Below are 21,702 nucleotides of genomic sequence, written 5' to 3' on the forward strand. Positions count from 1 at the left end.
AGTTTTGGCCTTATCGACCATGTTCCCTTCAGTGGAGACAATATGTCCTCAAATTAATCCATTATCTACCATAAAATTTTATTTTTTTTATAATTTAAAATGAGAATAAATTTTAGGCATCTTTCTAAAATATTAGTGAGATTTGACAGACATTCATCGAAAGAATTACCATACACCGTGAAATCGTCTATAAATACCTCAATTATTTTCTCGACATAGTCGAAAAATATTCTTACCATACACATTTGAAACATGGCTGATGCATTGCAAAGTCCAAATGGCATCCATCTATTTACAAACATGCCAAAGGGACACGTAAACATTGTCTTTTCTTGGTACCTCGGTACCACTGGAATCTGGAAAAAACCTGAATATCCATCAAGACAACAATAGTGAGATTTTTTAGTTAAACGTTCTAACATTTAGTCAATAAAATAAAATGGAAAGTGGTCTTTTTGAGTTGAAGAATTCAACTTCTTGTAATCTATGCAGACTCTCCACCCGTTTTGGACTCAAGTGGGAACTAGTTCACCTGTTGAATTTTCTATCACGGTTACACTGATTTTCTTGGGTACTACATGGACCGGTTTAACCATAATTACTATCGAAAATGGGATAGATCATCTCGGCGTCTAGTAACTTCTGAATTTCCTTTTTCACAACCTCTATCATTAGAGGATTAAGGCATCTTTAAGCTTCTTTTTTTGGGCATTCTCTTCGATTGAAAATCTGTGCATACAAGTTGAAGAACTTAAACCTTTAATATCAACAATTGTCCACCCAATTACCCCTTTGTAGACCCTCAAGACTCAAACTAAATTCTCCTCTTCCAATCTTGAAAATTTACTGGATACTATCACTGGTAAAGTATTCCCATCACCCAAGAAGGCATACTTTAAGTGTTTCGATAATGATTTGAGTTCCAGTTCTGGAGCCTACAAAATAGAAGGAAAAAGTTTAGTTTTAGAAGGACACAATTCAAAATATTTACCTTGACTTTTAAGAACTTGTGGAGTCTCCATAAGAAAAAACGACTTCACGAATTGGCTTTTCAAACATCATTAATTCCTCCAGTTTATCTATACCATCAAGGTCTAAAAACCTGCAAAGCACAGTTTGTATTTCTATAACGACCTGATAGCCAGGGTGTTAAGAAGTGTATTTCCGGGACTCCATTTTCGTAAACCAGACCCGTAAATATTTAAGTTTGGTAGCTAATTAATTTTTGGATTAGTGAATTTTGTGAAATTAGGATTTATTAAGGTTCATGGACCAAATTGTGTTAAGGTCAAAAGTTGAATTATAGATCTAAATAAATATAGAGGACTAAAGTAGAAAATAAACCCTTTATTTAATGGTGAGTGCTGGCCGATTAAAGCTTAATGAATTTGCATGTGTATTATATATATAATAAATTAACTTTAATGTATATATATTATGTATGTTTTATATTAAGTATAATAATAATAATGGTTATAGTAAAAAAAAAAAAAAAAAGAGAATGTTTCATTCTCTATTACATGTAAACAAAAAAGAAAAAAAGAAAAAGCAAGAAGAGTCACGTACAATTAAGGGGTTTTGAGGTTCAAAGTCAAATTGGTTAGTGAAATTTAGTCCCTATACTAGTAATTTTTACATTTTTGGAATCCCAGTACCTAGGGCTACTCGACCTATGTTGTAATTTTTAGTATTGTTCAAGATTTTAGATGTTAACATTGTTAAATAGTTTAAGGATTAAATAGATAGATTTTTAAGTTAAAAATGGAAAACAACTAAATTGTGGAATTAATTGTTGATTTTAAAAAATAGGGACTAAATTATGAAAAATTTAAAATTAAGGGGTCGAATTGGAAAACTAGAAGCTAAATGTGGTCTAAAGTGAAATTAGTATAAAAATATGAAGTTAAATGTAAAGGTCAAAATTAGTCTCAGTTTAGGGATTAAATTGAAGAATAAGAAAAATATAGTGTCAATTGAAATTTAATATGAAATTGAAATGTGTAATATTAATGTGATTTAATTGTTTTATTTCGTAGCTAATGTCATACCGAAATCCCTGAGTAAAAAAGGAAAAGATAAAATCAATGTCGAATAGCTCGCAATTCATGGTTTGTGTTTTTATAACCCAAACTCAGTTATAACTTATTACATTTTGAATTGTTGCATATGGTAAACATTTGAGGTGAGTACTTTTGCACTTTGAAATTGAATTGAATTCATAGTCGATGGAAATGGACTGATTCAGTAAATTATGAATTTATTGAATATATATGGACATTGATTTGAATATATACTTAAATGTGATAATGTGTATATATGTGAAATTGTGACATTGATTGTATTGAAAAGTGAAATTAAACCCTATTAACTATATCCGGTTGAGTCGGATATAGATGGCATGCCATAGGATAGAAAGAATTCAAGGATTTCTTCGACGTCGAGTCGATAAGGCATTGGGTGCCAATTTGCTTCGGTTTAACCGATGAGACACTGGATGTAAATTTATATAGTGCTGGGTGCAGTTATTACTTTGGATTTACCCGATGAGGCACTGGGTGCCAAACTGGTGTGTTGGTTGGATCCTTATATTCGTTCGAGTCTGAGTCGTGTTAATAGGGGAAAGTAAAATAATAATTTTATGAGATGAGAAATAAATATGATATGGGAAAATATTGAAATGGCAAATATGATAAATGATTATGAGATGAGAAATGAAATATGAAATGATAAATTGAGATGTGAAACTTCAATGAATTCAAGTATTGATCAAAGATATGAATCATGCCATTGCATGAGATGATGGATACAAATGTTTTTAGCGGCGCTTTTTTAGGCTATAGCGGCGTTTATAAGCGCTGCTAAACTATTTGCGGCATTTTTATTAGCACCGTAAAAAATGCTATAGACAACGCCGCTAAATTTTGCGGCGTTTATTTGAAAAACCTCCGCTATAGAACGTGACCTTTAGTGGCGCTTTTCTCATAAACGTCGCTATAGAACGTGGCCTTTAGCGGTGCTTGTCCCATAAACGTTGCTATAGAACGTGGCCTTTAAAGGCGCTTGTCCCACAAACACCGCTATAGAACGTGGCCTTTAGCGGCACTTGTCCCACAAACGCCGCTATAGAAAGTGGCCTTAAGCAGCGCTTTCCCCACAAACGCTACTATAGAACGTGGCCTTTAGCGGCGCTTTCACCAAAAACACTGCTAACTTTGGCAGATTTCCAACATCCCATTTTTATTCATATAGAACCCTTCCTATAACAACCAAAAACAACAAATCTAAATGATACTTCAAATCTAACAAAAGATTTATGATCTAAATTAATAAATGAAATAAAAAAAAGTCTTATAATAATGTTAAAGGTTATAATGTTAAAATATTTTTACATTAAGAAAACAAACATCTAGGATGGCAGATTCTGCGGCTGCTGATTATAATGTTAAATTATTTTTACATTAAGAAAACAAATGTTTAGGATGGCAGATTTTGCGGCTGTTGAAACTCTTCATCATATTCTTGTTGCTGGAGGGCGTTGTACTTTCTGCTTTGCTCTGCTTCCCTCACTATTACCTTTGCTTCCCTCGTAGCTGCCTCTACTTCCCTCGCTGTTACCTACGCTATAAGTTGTAGCTGGAGTTCTTCATATTTTCTTTGAACCTCTGCTTCTCTCGATGCTGTCTCCGCTTTAAGTTGAGCAATTTGCTCAACTGTGCTAGCTTGCATTTGCGCCATTTGGTCTTTTAACCTCTAAACTTCAGCTTGAGCCTGACTCCCCGTAAGCATGTATTGCTGCGAGCTGGATCCAAAATACTAGGTTGGGTTTACAAAAGATCCTTGAAATCGAACCCGACCATACCTTTCAGGACCCAAAACTTCAGTAATAATTCGGTTATCAATTTTGTGAAGATTAACAGAACTATCACTCGAAGCAATCGCTTCATACTCCGCCTTTTTATCCTTTAGTTTCTCCTAATAAATCAAATAAAGTGTTACAAACGAAATATATAATAAAAACAAATGCAACATAATTTAACATTATTTGCATTACAAACGATGAATTAAACCATTATAATTAAAATTTATAAATTTTTAAAATAATTCAAATTTTATTAAGTAAATATACCATAATTTCTCCAGCTTCAGAAGTCATAGAAGATCCATTTTTCTTTCTATGTACGATATCAAAAAGCTGAAGGCATCCAACTTTTTTACCAGAGGACAATTCCTACAATATAGCAGTAAAAATATAATTTAATAGAAAGTAATTAATATTTGACATAAGTTAATAAATTCAAAATACTTCGGCCTCAGCTACACAAGCAAAATTTATTGACCCAGCTATGTGCGTGAATTTTTTTTTTTTTGCCTACTTGTTGTTCCAACTTGCTCACGATCCTACATTATGAAATTATTATTATGTATATAGTAAATACTATAATCTGAAATAATTATAAGATTTTAGAAGTACGAAATACCTCTACTTTCTTTGAATTCCAAAATTTAACTGCATCTTCCCATTGGTACCTCAGTAATCCTAGCAGGACATTTCGCAATTTCTCTTCGAGGCTTATATTTTTCTTAAAATATTTCTTCTTTAAAGCACGTTTATGGTCTCTCCATTTTTTTCCTAATGCCTTCTTGACATAATTATCTGAGACCTCTAAAGCAAATCTCTCGTACAAAAAACACAAGTTTAGAAAGTAAATATAAATGAAACTTAAACAAAAATATTATAAATTACATTCACATTATTACCTTAATATTATCAAAAGCTTGATTTTTGTTACTATCAGGCATATGATGCCATGATTCGTAGTTGATAGGCAACAAATTTGCATTCCGTGCTATGATGCCAACAGGCTAACCAAGACTGTTTCTAGTTACTTTGACATGCTCGACAGAATTTAACTCGTATAAATCTTTTAGTAGCGTACATCCTCGAGTTCTGCGCGTCCCACTAGTTTCAGCTAAAAAATGTTATATTATAATATAAGAATTTGAAATAGAAATCAATAATAAAAGTCAAAATGCATGTAAATTACTGTTAACATTACTTTGAATTTCTGCAGGTTCGTCAGCTATATTTGGAACATTTGAAGATCCAATAGCATTTTGTTGTTCACTATTTGTTTCTTCCGAATCTGGACGATTTTGAACAATACTTAGATCTCGCAATCTTCTTCTAGGCATTTTATCTGCAATACACATAAAATAGTTGAAATTTTAGTAACTAATTACAACAATAATAGTACATATATTCTTAAAATAGTTGAAATATTAAACAAGATCAAGATTTAAATTAGAATATGACATATAATTACAAAATCGTAAAATCTTACTGCATCATAATTCGTAAATATCTTCATCCACATCCTGGCGAACCCATTGAAATTGTGTATTAGTACTAGGGATATTTTCATTTAAGTTTTGTTCTGAAAAAGACAAAGTTTCTGATCTTTCGTCGATGTCATCTCTACTTCCATTGCCCACCTCAAACAAGTCTCTAGGGGTGTTATAGAGTACAACATACCAACCTTCATCAGTTGGATCTTTTGAGTAGAAAACGTGTTTCACTTGAGAAGAAAATACATAGGCTCGTCTATCAATTGTTGTCTAGTGTGAATCAATCGAGAGAAGTTCACCATTGTAAAACCAAATTGATCTTTTTTCATTCCGCGAGTAGTATTAACATCAGCCTAATCACATCGAAATAAGACAACCTTCCGTTTGCCATAGTAATCCAACTCAATAATGTCAGTAAAAAGTCCGTAATACTCCACATTTCCCTCAATAGGATTATTGTCCCTAGCACTAGCATAAATTGTAATTGAAAAATTAACAACTATTCCACAAATTTGAGTCCTCCTCAATCTTTCGCGAGATTTTGTATGAAACCTAAATCCATTGATTAGAAAGGCACTATATCTTTTTAATACTCTATTCGGACCTTGGGAAAGCCATTTAACTTCATCATTGACATCCTTTTCACTCCAAACCTATTGAATCGAAAGTAAATTGATTAATTAATTATAAATGTTATGAAAAAATATTATTATTTGTCAATGAAAGCTTCAATTGCATACCGTTTTCCCTAACCATTCATGAAAAGATTCTATGAATAACTTATAAATCTCTCGATGTTATAATCTTCAAGAGCGTGAACGAGATCTCAAGACTTGTTTGTACTCGCTATGTTAAAAAGTAGAATACTTGGTTAGAAGATAAAGAAATTAAAAAGATAAATATTTTTAAATTTCTAAAACTTAGTTGTATAATGGTTCAATTGAATCATGGTGAAAAAACATATTGATGTGCTTGTACCCAAGATCTATCATCTAAGTGTGCAATTTCAACTTTACCGATCGGTTCTCCATAACTTCGAAATAAATAAGTTTCAGCTAAATTATGATCAGTAAGCCCAGCATTTCTACTTGGTCTATTCAGTCTTGTTTCAACATCTTCGAAATATATAGAACAGAAATTCATACACTCCTCTGCCAAGTAACCTTCAAGAATTGATCCTTCTGGATAATGCTTATTACAACAATAAGACTTCAATTTGCATAGGAACCTAAGCAGGATATACAACATTATCAAAAGTTGTAACTAAAGGTATATTCATGAATGAATGAAAACTTTACAAATAAATTAGTACCTCTCTATAGGATACATCCACCGATAGAAAACCGGTCCACCAAGTTTTGCTTCATGAGAAAGATGGATTAGCAAGTGTACCATAATAGTGAAGAAGGAAGGTGGAAAGATCTTCTTCAAATTGCATAAAGTCAAGGCGGCTCGATCTTGTACTTTCTCAAATTCTTCAACATTCAAAACTTTGCCACAAATAGCTTTCATTATATTAGATAGTTCAATTATACAAGACGTCACATTTCTTGACATACAACACCGTAAAGAAACTAGCAGTAAATCTTGCATCAAGATGTGATAATCATGTGATTTTAGGGAATATAGTCTTCAATCTTTAAGAATCACACATCGAGATATATTTGGTTCATATGAATTTGGGACCTTTATATCATTTAACACTGTGCAGAACACTTCTTTTCCTTTCTTCGACATTGCAAAAATAGAAAGCAACAAGCGATATTTCCCATTCGAAAGTACTTGGGGATAAAGATCACGCTGAATTCCCATGTCAACTAGATCAATTCGACTCTAAAGATTTTCTTTTGATTTTCTATCGACATTCAATATTGTCCCAATGATGTTCTCGCAAACATTCTTTTCAATATGCATGACATCAAGATTATGTCGCAAAATGTGATGCTTCCAATAAGGAACTCAAAAAAAATACTTTTTTCCACAAGTCCGCCTCATTAGGGTTATCCTCTTCATCGATTCATCATCAATCTGCCAGTCAACATCGCCAACATACGCCTCCTTCGGTCTTCTCCTTGTTTGCATGTTGGATGGTTGATTCATCTTCCCATAACTGAAATTAATATCTTTTAACATGAACAAGATTTCATATCCAATGGTCTACTCAAGAGCTTCTCTGAACTCTTCAGTACCATCAAATAAAGTCCTTTAAAATCTAAATCTATGATTTCCATCTAACCATCGACGATGCCCCATATAGAAGAACTTCTTCCCATTATATAACCACTTCGAACATGTTTACGCCGCACTACAAAGACAAGCATAACGTCCTTTAGTACTCCAATCAGATAAATTGGCATAAGCCGAGAAATCATTAATAGTCCACAACAAAGCTGCACGTAAATAAAAGTTCTCATTTCTCAAGACATCATATGTTTCAACACGTGCCCATAACTATTTCAACTCTTCAATAAGTGGTTGTATATAAATGTCAATATCATTTCGGGACCTTTCTCTCCAGGGATAATCATAGATAAAATAAAAGAAGATTGCTTCATGCAAATCCACGGAGGCAAATTGTAAGCAACAAGCACTATAGGCCAAATACTGTACGAAGTACTCATGATTTTAAAAGGATTAAATCTCTCAGATGCTAGGCCAAGCCTCACATTCCGAGGATCGCTTGCTAAGCTTGGAAATTTACTGTCAAATGATTTCCAAGCTAAAGAATCCGCAAGATGCCATAATAATCCATCATCGGTTCGTTGATCATGATGCCACCTTATAGGCTCGGCTATCTTTAACAACATGAAAAGCCTCTGAAGCCTTGGTATTAGTGGAAAATATCACAAAATCTTAACTGGCTTCTTTCTTGACTGTGCCTCACCTGCATCCTCATTCACATCTTCTGTATTCCTATTCATCCAATGAGAATTCCCACAAACATGACAAGACTGTTGGTTTTTCCGATCACCCCAATACAACATGCAGTAATTTGGGCAACTATGAATTTTGTCGTACCCAAGGCCTAAATCTTTTATCAATTTCTTCATATCTTTGCATGAATTAGAGATTTTTGCAAACAAAAACATATCTCTCAAAAACTCTAACAGCATTGTAAAAGAGTTTCCGGTCCACCCTCCCAAACATTTTAAGTGAAATAGATGAATGTAGAATGACATTTTTGAAAATTTTGATCCCTCGTAAAGTTCTTCATTCATTTCATTAAGTAACTTGTAGAACTTCGTCGCTTCTCCATTTGGCTCTTCATCAAGTACACTTCTTCCCATTTCGATAAAAGCATTTCCACCAATATTACAATCATCGAATGCAATAAAGTCAGGTGGAAATGATTGCAAACTATGATTGTGTATATTAAATGCATCCCACAACATACCTTCCATGTCATCTTCTTTAACAGACTGATGGTAAAGACTATGAGGATAAGCCGAATTAATCGTTGAAGAGGTTCTACTAGGTGTACACTCTTTATGGAAAATCCATTTTTTATACCCCCGAATAAAGCCATCAACAATTAGATGTTTGTAGACAACTTCACGAAAATGTCAATTGATGTTGCCACACTTCTTACACGGGCAAAGAATCATATTCTCTTGGCTTGCATTTTGAAATGCGAAATTTAGAAAAGTTTGTACTCCATTTCGATAGTCGTTGCTTACCCTTGACAAATTCATCTAACTCTTATCCATTTCGTAGTTCTTGAAGTCTAGAGTTGACAATAAATTACAGTTACTTAAATGTTCTCAATTGATTTAAATCATGTCATTGTACTAAAATAGATAATACATATCAAGTATCAAATATCTAATGGGTGTAAACTATGTAAGTTATGTAAGTTATGCAAGTTATGATATGATATATATTTATATACGTTATGTAAATTATGTAAGTCCATAGATATGATATATATTTATGTATTATGTAAGTTATGATCTAATGTTTTCTTTTATTCTTTGAATGTTTATGTAAGTTATGATTATCATCTTTAATTTTTAAATTTAAATTTTAACCCTTTAATTACACTCTTTTAATTTATAAATTTTAACTTGCCCATGTGCTTGAACCGAAAGCGCTCCGCTCAATTTATGGTTACTCATTTTGGGGATTAATTGGGTGAGTTCTTCATCTAATATCTGGTCGGAGAAAGTCATATAGTGGTCAATTTTTAAAATATACTAGTATGATAAATCCATTTTATATGCTTATTTTTTCTTTATTTAGGATAAGAATGGGTTATAATTTGATGGTTAACAAAATAACTTTTCATTTTAAAAGCTTTTAAATCATCTTTTTGATAAAAGATAAGTAATTTGATTTTTATATAAAAATAAATTTAATTAATGGTAAATATTATTATATTGATAAAAATTTATTTTAAAGTTTTTGCATACATTTAAAAATGTTAAATATTAAAATCAAACACTATAATTTTCAATATTATTAAACATATACATTAATTAGTATTAAATATATATTTTAGTCAAAAGAGAGTAATTAATCATGTAATAAATTAATATTTTTAGTCAAAATATTGAAAAATCATGTTAACATTTTAATAAAATTTTGATCTCCATAGTAGAGAAAATAATAAAATAAATGATAAATATAATAGTATAATAGCGAAAATAATAAAATAAATGACAAATATAAGAGTACAATAGTGAAAATAATAAAATAAATGTAAGAATTAGTTTCAAAATATATATAGTAATAAACTTGAAAATAATTTATAGACTAAAATGGAAACAAAAAAAACCCTTTCAAATTGATTGCAAAAAAGGAAAAGCCCTTGTACTACAACTTCCTTTCACAAACAAGCTGTTCGGTTCTAGGCTTCTAATTAAGATTCATTGATGTTTAAAAAAGTAACAAGGAAAGCTCCTATACATGAGAACAACCAGAATGAAATACATTATCACAAGATCATATACATGGCAAACAATACCTATTTTGAAACTTGTATTTTGAAGATTCAAGTTTTTCAACTTCTCTCCCTATTTCTAACATTAAAAATCTTATCATTCAACAACAGAAAAAAAAAATACTACAACAAGAACTATATACCTTTGTTTCAGCAATCGGCTTCCTTACAAGTCCTTTCAATAGATAGCACACCTAAAGATCAAAGCACATGGCATTCAACAGTCAAAATTCAGTAGTCATATTAAAATTTGTTATCATCTTTTTTATATCATTTTTCTTGATTCTCTGCTTGTACTTGGCTCATGGAATACATGACGGATTTCAATGGAGAGACATCAAATAAAGATTTAGCAAATTAAATATACATACCTCTTAGAAATTGTAAATTGGATGGTAAAGTTGATTCCAACAAATTAAATTACACCTACAAACAATGAAGATAAGGTCATATATGAATAGTAGGAAGATTTAAAATATATACTGAATAAAATTAAAAGAATAAAATTAAAGGAAAAATAAAAAAAATTATTATTCAAGGTATATTATACATTAAACGTATACCTAATTCATTATGCATAACTCCATTTTTCACATTCAACATTACCCAAATGTACATATCAATAAAATAAAGTAAATGTTTGGGTAAATTAGCGTACTTATATGTTTAGAATTAATGTGTAGCAAACAATAAAATATTAAATTATAGACAAAATAAAATGAATAAAAAGTTTTTAATTGAAGTAAGAGGCCAAGGACTTTATGGCATTTCTAAGACTCATTTTCAGTTTCTTTTTAAATATTTAGGGTTTGAGCTCATTTTGCATATAAAGACTATTAAAATAAAAGAAATTGTTTGCTTAATTAGCGAAAGGACAATTGTTGTTTTGTTTATTTCACATTAAGATAAATATTATTTCACTTAAACAATTTATGATATGATATATATTTAACATTAAGATAAATATTATTTCACTTAAAGAAAAAGAAATGGGTGTTACCTAGTAATTAACACTGAAAGAATGACAGTATAGAGGAAAATAAAACCTACTACTTTCCGCCAGCTCTAGCTATTATTGTGGAGTTGAAAATCCCAAATCTGAACTGAGAAGATAAGTAGCAAAGCAAGAGTGGTGAAATGAAGATTGAGTTAATTTTGAAGTGAGAACAGTTTGAAATACCAAACCAACTTAGTGAGCAAACTAAAATACCTTTAGGACCTGAATTTTCAGCGGCGGCGACGAAGAGAAGAGGCAAAGAATTACCTTTTGAAATGGTAGAGAGAAGAGTCAAAGTTGATTTTGGAAGTTGGGAAATTAGGGAAAAAGTTTGGGGAAGAAGAACTTAGGGGAAATTGGGGAAAATAAGTTGGGACGTTGGTGAAAAATTTGAGGAAATCTAAATTGGGGGAGAGTAAAGGAAATTCGAGGCTCCAAAATGACGTCGTTTAAGTTGAGTGTAATAAAATTTTGCGGTGCTTCACAAAAACGCCACTAATGAAAATTTTTTGCGGCGTTTTACACAAAACGCCACTAAAAACAAAGCATAAAACGACGTCATTTTTTTGAACACTAAATACATATTCGCAGCGTTTTAGGCGAAACGCCACTAACAACAAGGCTATAAACGCCGCCATTTTGCAATCTCTTAATAAATGTTTGTGGTGTTTTCGGTGAAAACGCTGGTAATGCATACCTTTTGTGATGTTTTATAAAAGCGCCACTAATAACAAAGCTAAAACGAGGTCGTTTAAACAATTAATTCTTTTTTGCGGCGTTTTTGTTGAAAACGTCACTAAATATGCAACATAAAGCAGCGTATTTCTTCAATCTTTTTAATAGATATTAGCGGCATTTGGAAAGAAACATCACTATTGCTCAACCTTTTGCGGCATTTCGACCAAAAACGCCACTATTGCTCAACTTTTAGCAGCATTTTGATAAAAAACGCCACTATTGCTCAACTTTTTGTGGCGCTTTCCTTCTAGCGCCACTAATGTATAACATTTGTGGTGTTTTTTTTGTCCAAACACCACTAAAAACGCCGCTAAAGGCTTATTTTCCTGTAGTGTAAAGACATGCCATGTGAATAATAGGATGTGATATTACGTAGAACCACAAGGTCCCCAAAAGGCACACGGCCTGAAGGCACGACCATGTGACCCACACGGGTTGACTAATAAACATATGAATATTGGAGCATAATTTTATCTTAGTGAAAGTCACATGGACTGAAGACACGGTCATGGGGTCCACGCAGGCCAATGACATAGCCATATGGGGACTGGAGACCATTTCTTTCCTTCACTAGATCCTTTTCCATTTTTCTTTTGATTTTGCTTTCTTTTTACCTTTTTATTTTATTTTTCTTTCTTTTGATTGTTGCAAGTATAAATTTACTTAACTTTAGATCTCTAATGCTTCAGGATTTCACATTTTCCATCCAATCATCCCAGTTTAGGGCAGTTTCAATTCTTTCCTCATTGTTTTATTTTATTTGTTTATTGTGTTTATCTTTGTTCGTACATTGAAGGCAATGTACATCTTAAATGTGGGTAGGATTTTATATTTTCATTTGACTTAGTCATTGAATTTTTACATGTTTTCATAAGCAATTTACTTTAACTTTTGCATGAGGTTTATCTTTTCTAAATCTAGAGTTTTTACTAATTCTAATTTGTGATAATTTCTAGATTTTTATACATTTTTATTTATATTTTAATGCATGAGAGAGCCAAACATGATGATGATTTTAGGTTTTATCCTTGAACCTAATACTTGTCTTGAATTAATATTACTGTGTTTATGAAATTTCTTTTTGGTCTGCTACTCTAGCATGCCTCTGGTTTGTTGTTCTAGTATGTTCTAGTGTTTCTAGGTTTTTCTAGTTTGGTTACATTGAAGCCTACGACGAAGATTAATTAACTAAAAGTATTCTGATTTTCTTTTTTAGTTCGGTTCGAAGCTTTGTCATAGAAAATGATTTGGCTAGTCTATCATTGGAAGATGAAGAAAAAGAGATTTTGCAGGCATAGAAGGAACTTGATTCTACGATAGTGGAATATCAGTTTTACCTAGTGGGATACTTTCTTACAGCAAGTGTTATCCACTTTTTGACAATGAGAAATACGATGGAGAATCTTTGGCATCCTATTACAGGGATCCAAATCTTAGATCTGGGAGAGAAGAGGTTCTTATTTTAATTTTTTCACAAAATAGATATGGATCGGGTTCTAAATGGGGCTTCATGGACTTTTAATAATCATCTTTTGATGATTCATTAATTGAAGGATGGTGACAATCCTTTGAATGTACCACTAATCCATGTTCCTCCAGGGTTTTTCAATGAATCTTTAGCAAAGCAAATTGGGGATTTCCTTAGAAGTTTTTCGGAATATGATAGCAAGAGTTTGGGCAGGGGCATGCGAAATTACTTATCATAAGGGTTTGATTGGATGTTAGGTGTTCATTGAAAAGAAAAAAAAAGGTTATGTTTTCACCAAGAAAGTGTTATTATGTCAATTTTAAATATGAGCGACTGACAATATTTTGTTTCTTCTATGGTCATTTAGGACATAATGACTCTTTTTATCAAGCTAAAATGGCTTTAGGAGTTTAGGTAGCAGAGATGAGATGGGATTTGTCTTTGATAGCTCAGTCAATGAGAGCTCTCACCATGAATAGTGTGTGGCTACGAGAGGAAGGTGAAGGGGCAATAAGGAGGGATAACCTAGGGCGTTCGGATCCAGAATAGAGATTATGGGGTGCGAAGGGAAGGAGGGATTCTAGGATTCACATCAATCCTATGCTAGGGTTAAAGTTGGAGGGTGATTTGAAGTTAGTGTTTGATATGAAAGGGGACACTTCAAAGTTACAGGGTCAATCGAATATGAATCATGATTTAGAGAAATATGCTATAGTAGGTGGTGATGAGAAGAAAAGGCCCAGAAGGGATAGTAGAAGTTTCAGTGAAGGGAAGGCATCAAATTCGACAGTGGTTAGCGATGAGAGTTTGTTGGGACAAAATCACTTTTTATCAGTGGCTGCCAAGAGGCAAATCGATAGCAATAAAAATAATTAATTGGAACGTCCATGGGCTGAGGAGTCCACAAGCTATTAGAAGACTTTGGCATATGCTAAAGATGTATAACCCCTATGTGGTCTTCTTTATAGAGACTAAAATCAACAATGTATGAATGGAGGGTGTGCGAATAAGATGTGGGTTTTCTAATGGTATTGAGGTTACGACTAATGGCACAAGAGGAGGTTTGTGTCTAGCATGGAAGGAGAATGTAATTATCAATCATATAAGTTTTTCAAGTTGTCATGTTAATGATGAAGTACAAGAAAATAATGGGGGAAAACAATGGCGATTTACAGGGTTTTATGGGGCTCCATATGCAAATAATAGAGATGATTTATGCAATTTGCTGAGGAACTTAGGTTATTTTCAGGAGTTGCAGTGATTCAACATTTACCACATTCCTTTTCGAATCATTACCTTCTTCTTATTCAAACAAAATGACAATTGAACAATCAGACGAGGACGAGATTTTGTTTTGAGACATGATGGGTAATGGAAGTATCTTTTGAGAAAGATGTAAAGAGGTTATGGCTGGTGATATTCTTAATAAATTAAAAGGTTTAGAACAGGGTTTAATGAGATGGAAAATTTATGTCAAATATAGAAAGGAAAACTTAAATAAGGAACTGACTAAAAAATTGGGTTGATAGGACAAGAGAGACGATTGAAATCTTGAAGAACTCATTGATACAAAGGTTCACCTCAACCTTGAGATTAATAAGGACAAAATGTTCTGAGAACGGAGGGCTTTTGTAAATTAGTTGAAATTAGAGGACAAAAATATGACTTTTTTCCATAACCATGCCTCTCATTATAGACGGAGGAATCCTATACGGAGTTTCAAACATGATGATGCAAGGGAAACTAAGGATGAAGACCAAATGGAGAACATAACCTGTACTTATTTTCAAAATCTTTTCTTATCAAAAGGGGTTGAAGATACTGAACATATTCTTTCATGAGTAGAGAGGTGTACTACTGATGGTGTAAACTTTATGCTAACTTCAAAATATACAGAAGAAGAGTTCTTATCAGCGTTAAAAGAAATGGGACCAACAAATGCGTTAGGGGATGATGGATTTTTTTTTCTTTAATTTTCCAGAAATGCTAGCATATAGTGGGAAGCTACATCACTTCCACTTGTTTGGGGTGTTCTAAATGAAGGTAAGAACTTTAATCTAGTAAATATTACCAATATTGTGTTAATTCCTAACATTCCCCATCCAGTGAACCTAGGGAACTTTAGGCCAATTAGCTTATGTAATGTTATGCATAAAATGGTAGCAAATATGATGGTTAATCATTTCAAAAAATTTCTGGATATGTGCATTGATAGCACCCAAAGTGCTTTTATGCCGGGGAGATTGATTTCAGATTATGTGTTATTAGCTTATGAGATCTTGCATACTTTTCAACAAAAGAGAGTGGGGAAAAAGGGTTAATGGCTCTTAAATTAGATGAGTAAAACTTATGATAGAGCTGAATGGCTTTTTCTAAGGGTGATGATGATACGTATGGGGTTCAATATTTCATGGGTGGAGACTAATATGGAATGCATCACTATTGTTTTGTATTTGGTAATTGTGAATGGAAAAGCTGGGCAGATATTTAAACCCACTAGGGGCCTTTGGCAAGGTAACCCATTTAGCCCATTTCTTTTCTTGATCTGTAACGAGGGTTTATCGGCTCTCATGAGATTAGCTTTTGTGACAGCCCAAAATTGACCCTAGTCGGAATGTGGTTTCGGGACCACAAAATCGAGGCATAAAAATAATTTAAAATTTATTTTGATGCCTATAATATGTGTATGCTCATGTATGACATTTTTTGATGATTGATTTAGTGTTATAAAAGTGAATTCCACTAGAAAGGACTTAGTAGTGAACTTTGAAAGTACGATAGGGAAATGTGTGATGACTAATTAAAGCATGCATGCAAAACAATGGACTTGCATGTCAAATTCCCCTTTTTATAGGTGGTGGCCGGCCATGACAAAGAAATATGGGCTAAACATGTCATGAAACATGTTTTGTTGGGCATTAGGGAGAAATAATAAACAAATAAGCATGGGTAAGAAAAGAATGAAAAAAAAATGTGTGTGTGAGTATGGTATCTCCTCCATTGCCGTGAGTTGTAAAGGAAGAAAGAAAAAAATTTGTTCATCCTTTCTTTGAGCCAAAACTAAGGGGGGAGAAGAGATTTTTGCTTCATTTTATTTGTTTAGAAGAGATCTAGAAGGAGATTTGGCTAAACTTGCACCAAGATTAAGGTATGTATGAGGTTGTGTCATGAGATTCATGCATGTTTTAGTTGCCAACTTGATGTTCATGTTAGCCATGGTTCAAATCCTTGTTATGCCATGGAAGTGGTATTTGGCCAAAGTTGATATTGTGATAAAGCCATTGCATGCTAAGTGTGAAGCTTGATGATGATGCATGCAATGATGGATTGTCTACTCTTGAAATTTCTTTGTAGCCATCTTGAGTAAGACATTGAGTTTTCTTTTGTTTAACCATGATTGAAGTTGAAAGGGCATGATTGTGATGTATTCGGCCATGATGCATTCATGAGCATGGTTCATGCTTCTTGCATGTTAGTTAAAATTTGTGTTTTGGATGGCTAGGGACACCTTGAAATTCGGCCATGCACATATATGTATATATATGTTTGCACATGATGTTTTGGTTATGAAGTAAGTGATGAATATGTTTGTTTAAAGAAGAAAATGTTGAAGAATGCTTGTGAAATTGCAAGTACATTCGGCCTAGTACACATATGATGTGGAAATCTTGGAATTTATTGTTGATTTGGTGCAAGTATGACTAAGTATAATCGGCCATATGAGTGCTTGATGATGTATTATAAGTATTGAGCCACAATATGTAAAGCATTAACTAGTAAAATGCATGCTGTTTTTGTGTGGTGTTAAGTGTATAATTGGCCTCAAATTGGACATGTATGTTCGGCCTTAGGTAGCCGATTGATGGCCTTAGCTTTTCCTTGATGCTTGAATGAATTGTATTGAATTGCTTGATGTAGTATAAAATGTGCATGACCATTGTGTACTCAAGCTAAAGGGTGGCCATATGACCATTTAAACTCCTTGTCATATTCGCCATAAGCTAGCATAATGAGGTATTAATAAATTAAATTTGTTTGAATTAGCTCAAGAGCTTAGAGGGCCACAATTGGACAAGGGGAAGGAAAAAGTGATCGAATAGCCGTAAAAGCCGTTCGACAACATCCGAGGTAAGTCCTCAAGAAGTGACCCTACTTGAATTATGTGAAATGAAATATGGATGTGTATTGATTATTGATTTATGTGTGTATGAGTATTTGAATGATACCGGGCTAAGTCCGAAGGAGATTATGCTAGTGACTATATTTGTGTTTGAGCCTTAGTAACGAAAATGAAATATGAATGTCTAATGATTATTGATGTATGTGTGCATGAGCAATTGAATGATATCCGGCTAAGTCCGAAGACGTTATTGCTGGAAATTATATCCGGTTAAGACCAAGGCAATTGTGCTAGCGGCTACATCCGGGCTAAGACCGAAGGCATTCGTGCGAGTCGTTCTATCCGGGCTAAGACCAAGGCATTCGTGCGTGGTTATATCCGGTTGTATTCGAAGAAGCTTGGGCTGGAGGTGAGTGTTGGTTGCTGTAATGAATTCAATTGGTACGCTCGAAAAGCCCAAAGAATAAGGTATGTTTATATGTGCATTGGAAAGTCGACATGTTTGAGCAACATTCGCTCGATCGACTAACAATTTCAGCTATTGAATTGGTTGCTACCTTGTGAAAGTATATAATGATGAAGTGTGAAGTAAGAATGATTATGTGAATGTGTATTAATGAAATGATGCATTTGGCCATGTGAATGTATTGCTTTAATTAAAGCTGATTTTATTCCTTGAGACTTACTAAGCATAAAAATGCTTACCCGTTGCTTTGGCTCTCTGTTTTATAGATTGTGCTCGATAGCAATCGGATTCGGGATCATTAAAGTCAAGTCATCTACACTATCAAAGCCTCCATTTTGGTATAAATTTTGGTTGAACTTTGAAATGGCATGTATAGGACTACCCTTGTTGGTTCAAATATGTTGTGATGTATATGTATACGGCCATGCGAAAATGGCTCGTAAAAGTGAAGTCTGAACTTAGACTATTTGCGGTTTGTATATATATATATATATGGTGTCATGATGTGATTATGGATTGGAAATGGGAATGTTGGTCACATGATCAGCCATTGGTATGGTTAAAATGATCATATGTGAACCTATGTATGGCAAGACTAGTTGGTTCATGGAGACTACAAACTAGGTAAGACCTACCTTAAAAACAGATGCTGCCAGCTGCAGTGACGTGAATGTGAAAAATCACAAAAATTTGTAGGAATGGTATTAAATAGTGAATAAGCTATGTAAATGAACCTTGATGAGTCTATTTTCATATGGAAGAAACGAAACGGTCATAGGAGTTACATGTTAAGAGATATTAAAGCTATTGTGAGATAGGGCCAGATCGGTTTCTGGGTCCCCTGTCGTAACTTTAAAAATTTACTATAAATTATACAGAAAGAATTAGGAGTCATGCCTTATATGTACAGATTCCATTTTGAGTCTAGTTTCATTAGAAACAAACGGCACCAGTATTAAAGCCCTGTACAGAGAGATATTCAAGTTGTAACGCGCGGAGGTCAGAGCAGTGGATCCCTGTAACATGGGTGACTTTAACTAATAAAATGTACCAATTGGCCCGACCAAAAATTCTAGAAATAAATACATGGATGGATATATGAGTCTAAATTCAGGGAAAATTTATGAAACCAGTTTTCGAGTTTTGAAACTCGAGATATGATTTTTAAGGCGACGGTGACGCAGTTTTCCAGCCAGACTGGAAATGTCAATTGGTGGGTGCCACAAGTGGTTTTGGCTTGTTAACCCCTCGTGTCCGACACCGGCGATGGTCTCGGGTTCGGGGTGTTACAATTTTATTGGTATCAGAGCCACGGTTTAGTCGATTCTAGGACTACCGTGATGTGTTTGGGGTCTAGCTATACATGCCATTAAATGATGAATCGATAGTGTGGTGATTTCGACAATTTGACTTTGTGTTTGTTTATAGTAATGGATCCCGATCCCAACCGGCGATAGCTGATGATGTGGAGAGTGTGGCGCTGCTCCGCGCAAGGGACAAGCCGCGGACTCTCAACCTATAGCCAACAATCCGAATGATGAGGCTAGGCAAGCCTTTTATAGTGTGATGAATGATTGGTTTAACCAATACATTCGAACTAACACTACTGTTCCACAACCTCCATTCCCAACAAATGCAACCCCGCACCTACAATACCTCCGAAACCGACCAAATAAGGTCAAGTAAGCCCCGGTCGGCAGGATTGAAAACATGGGGCCACTGAATTTAAAGCTACGGATGATGATGATGCCGAAGCGAGCTGAATTTTGGTTGGACAACACTATCCGGTGCTCGATGAGCTATCTTGTACACCGATGAGTGCTTAAAGTGTACCATCTCCTTGCTACGTGATTCCGCCTACTATTGGTGGAGTACTCGACTTGTGGTGCCTAGAGAGCAAGTGACTTGGGAATTCTTTCAAACCGAGTTCAAAAAAGTATATTAGTCGAGATTCATCGACCAAAAGCGAAGGAATTTCTTGATCTTAAGCAAGGTTCTATGTCGCCATCGATTATGAACGAAAATTTGTGAGGCTTAGCCGTCTGTGCGAGAATGCATTTCGTCCGAAGCTATTATGTAAACGCCGAGGATGGGCTGAATGATGATATAAGGATGTTCGTTGGCATTCTCGAAATCGAGAGTTCGTAGTACTTGTTGAGCGAGCTTGTAAAGTCGAAGAGATGAGAAAAGAGAAACAAAAAGTTGATGTGGGAACTAGAGAATTCGAAAAGGTCCTCGGAAAGTCTCTTCAACAGTATCGAAGAGATTTCGAGATGATGTGAGCCGGTCTAGAGGCGCCACGGGCTTTTCTAGACGAGGACACGATCGACCCCGTGACCACACGAGTCACTTGATCGCCGATGGTGGAATTGATCACGAGAGAGGCGAGTGTCTACATTGTGGAAAATGGCATTGGGGGCTGTTGGTTCCGTGATCGCTCCTGCTATAAGTGCGGATCGGCCGACCACTTTATGAAGGATTGCCCGAGGATGCTTGAACAAAATGTAAGTCAAAGTGGAAACCCGGTGCTACCTTTGCCGAGGTAGGCCACCTAGAAATGTGGGCAATGTTAGTGGCGGTCGAGAGGATCTAGAGATGCTACCATCGATCCGAGGCTCGGGCTCTGCTAGGACTTATGCCATCTGCGCACGCGAGGATGCTGCCTCTCCGGATGTCATTACCGGTACTTTCACTCTTTTCAATACTAATGTGATTGCTTTGATTGACCCCGGTTCTACTCATTCTTATATCGTGAAACCTTAGCATCCAAAGAAGACTTTGCCTATTGAGTCTCTCGAGTTTGTAATTCGGTGTCAAACCCTTGGGTCATTACGTGCTTGTCAACAAAGTGTGCAAGAAAAGTCCCCTAGTGTTCCGAGGTTCTTGTTTTCCGGCGGACTTGATGCTTTTGCCGTTCGATGAATTCGACGTTATTCTTGGTTTGGATTGGTTGACCATGCACGATGCGGTTGTAAATTGCAAAAGCAAGACTATCGATTTGAGGTCGCGAATAACGAGATAATTCGGGTTGAGTCTACGGACTTAAAGGGTTGCCACCGTAATATCGCAATGTTGGCCCGGAAATATGTAAGAAAGGGTGCGAAGCGTACCTTGCGTATGTGCTCGATGACAAGGAATTAGAAAAGAAACCCGAATCGTGCGTGGTTTGTGAATACCGGATGTTTTCCACGAAGAATTGTCGGGTTTACCACTGTTCGGAAATAGAATTTGGCATCGAATTGGTACCGGTACCACTCCAATTTCGATAGCTCCGTATCGTATGGCACCAACATGGAATTAAAGGAGTTGAAAGCTCGATTGCAAGAATTGGTGGATAGAGGTTTTGCTCGCCCGAGTTGTTCGCCTTTGGGTGCGCCGGTGTTGTTTGTGAAAAGAAGGATGGAACCATGAGGTTGTGCATCGACTATCGTCGACTTAATAAAGCGGCGATAAAGAACAAATACCGTTACCACGTATCGATGATTTGTTCGATCAACTGAAGAACCTCGGTGTTCTCGAAAATAGATTTGAGATCGGGCTATTATCAATTGCGAATCCGAGATTTGGACGTGCCCAAGACCGCCTTGAGCGAGATATGGTCACTATGAGTTCCTAGTGATGCCGTTTG

This window comes from Gossypium arboreum, chromosome 13 (genome assembly GCF_025698485.1).
Source record: "Gossypium arboreum isolate Shixiya-1 chromosome 13, ASM2569848v2, whole genome shotgun sequence".
NCBI lineage: Eukaryota > Viridiplantae > Streptophyta > Magnoliopsida > Malvales > Malvaceae > Gossypium > Gossypium arboreum.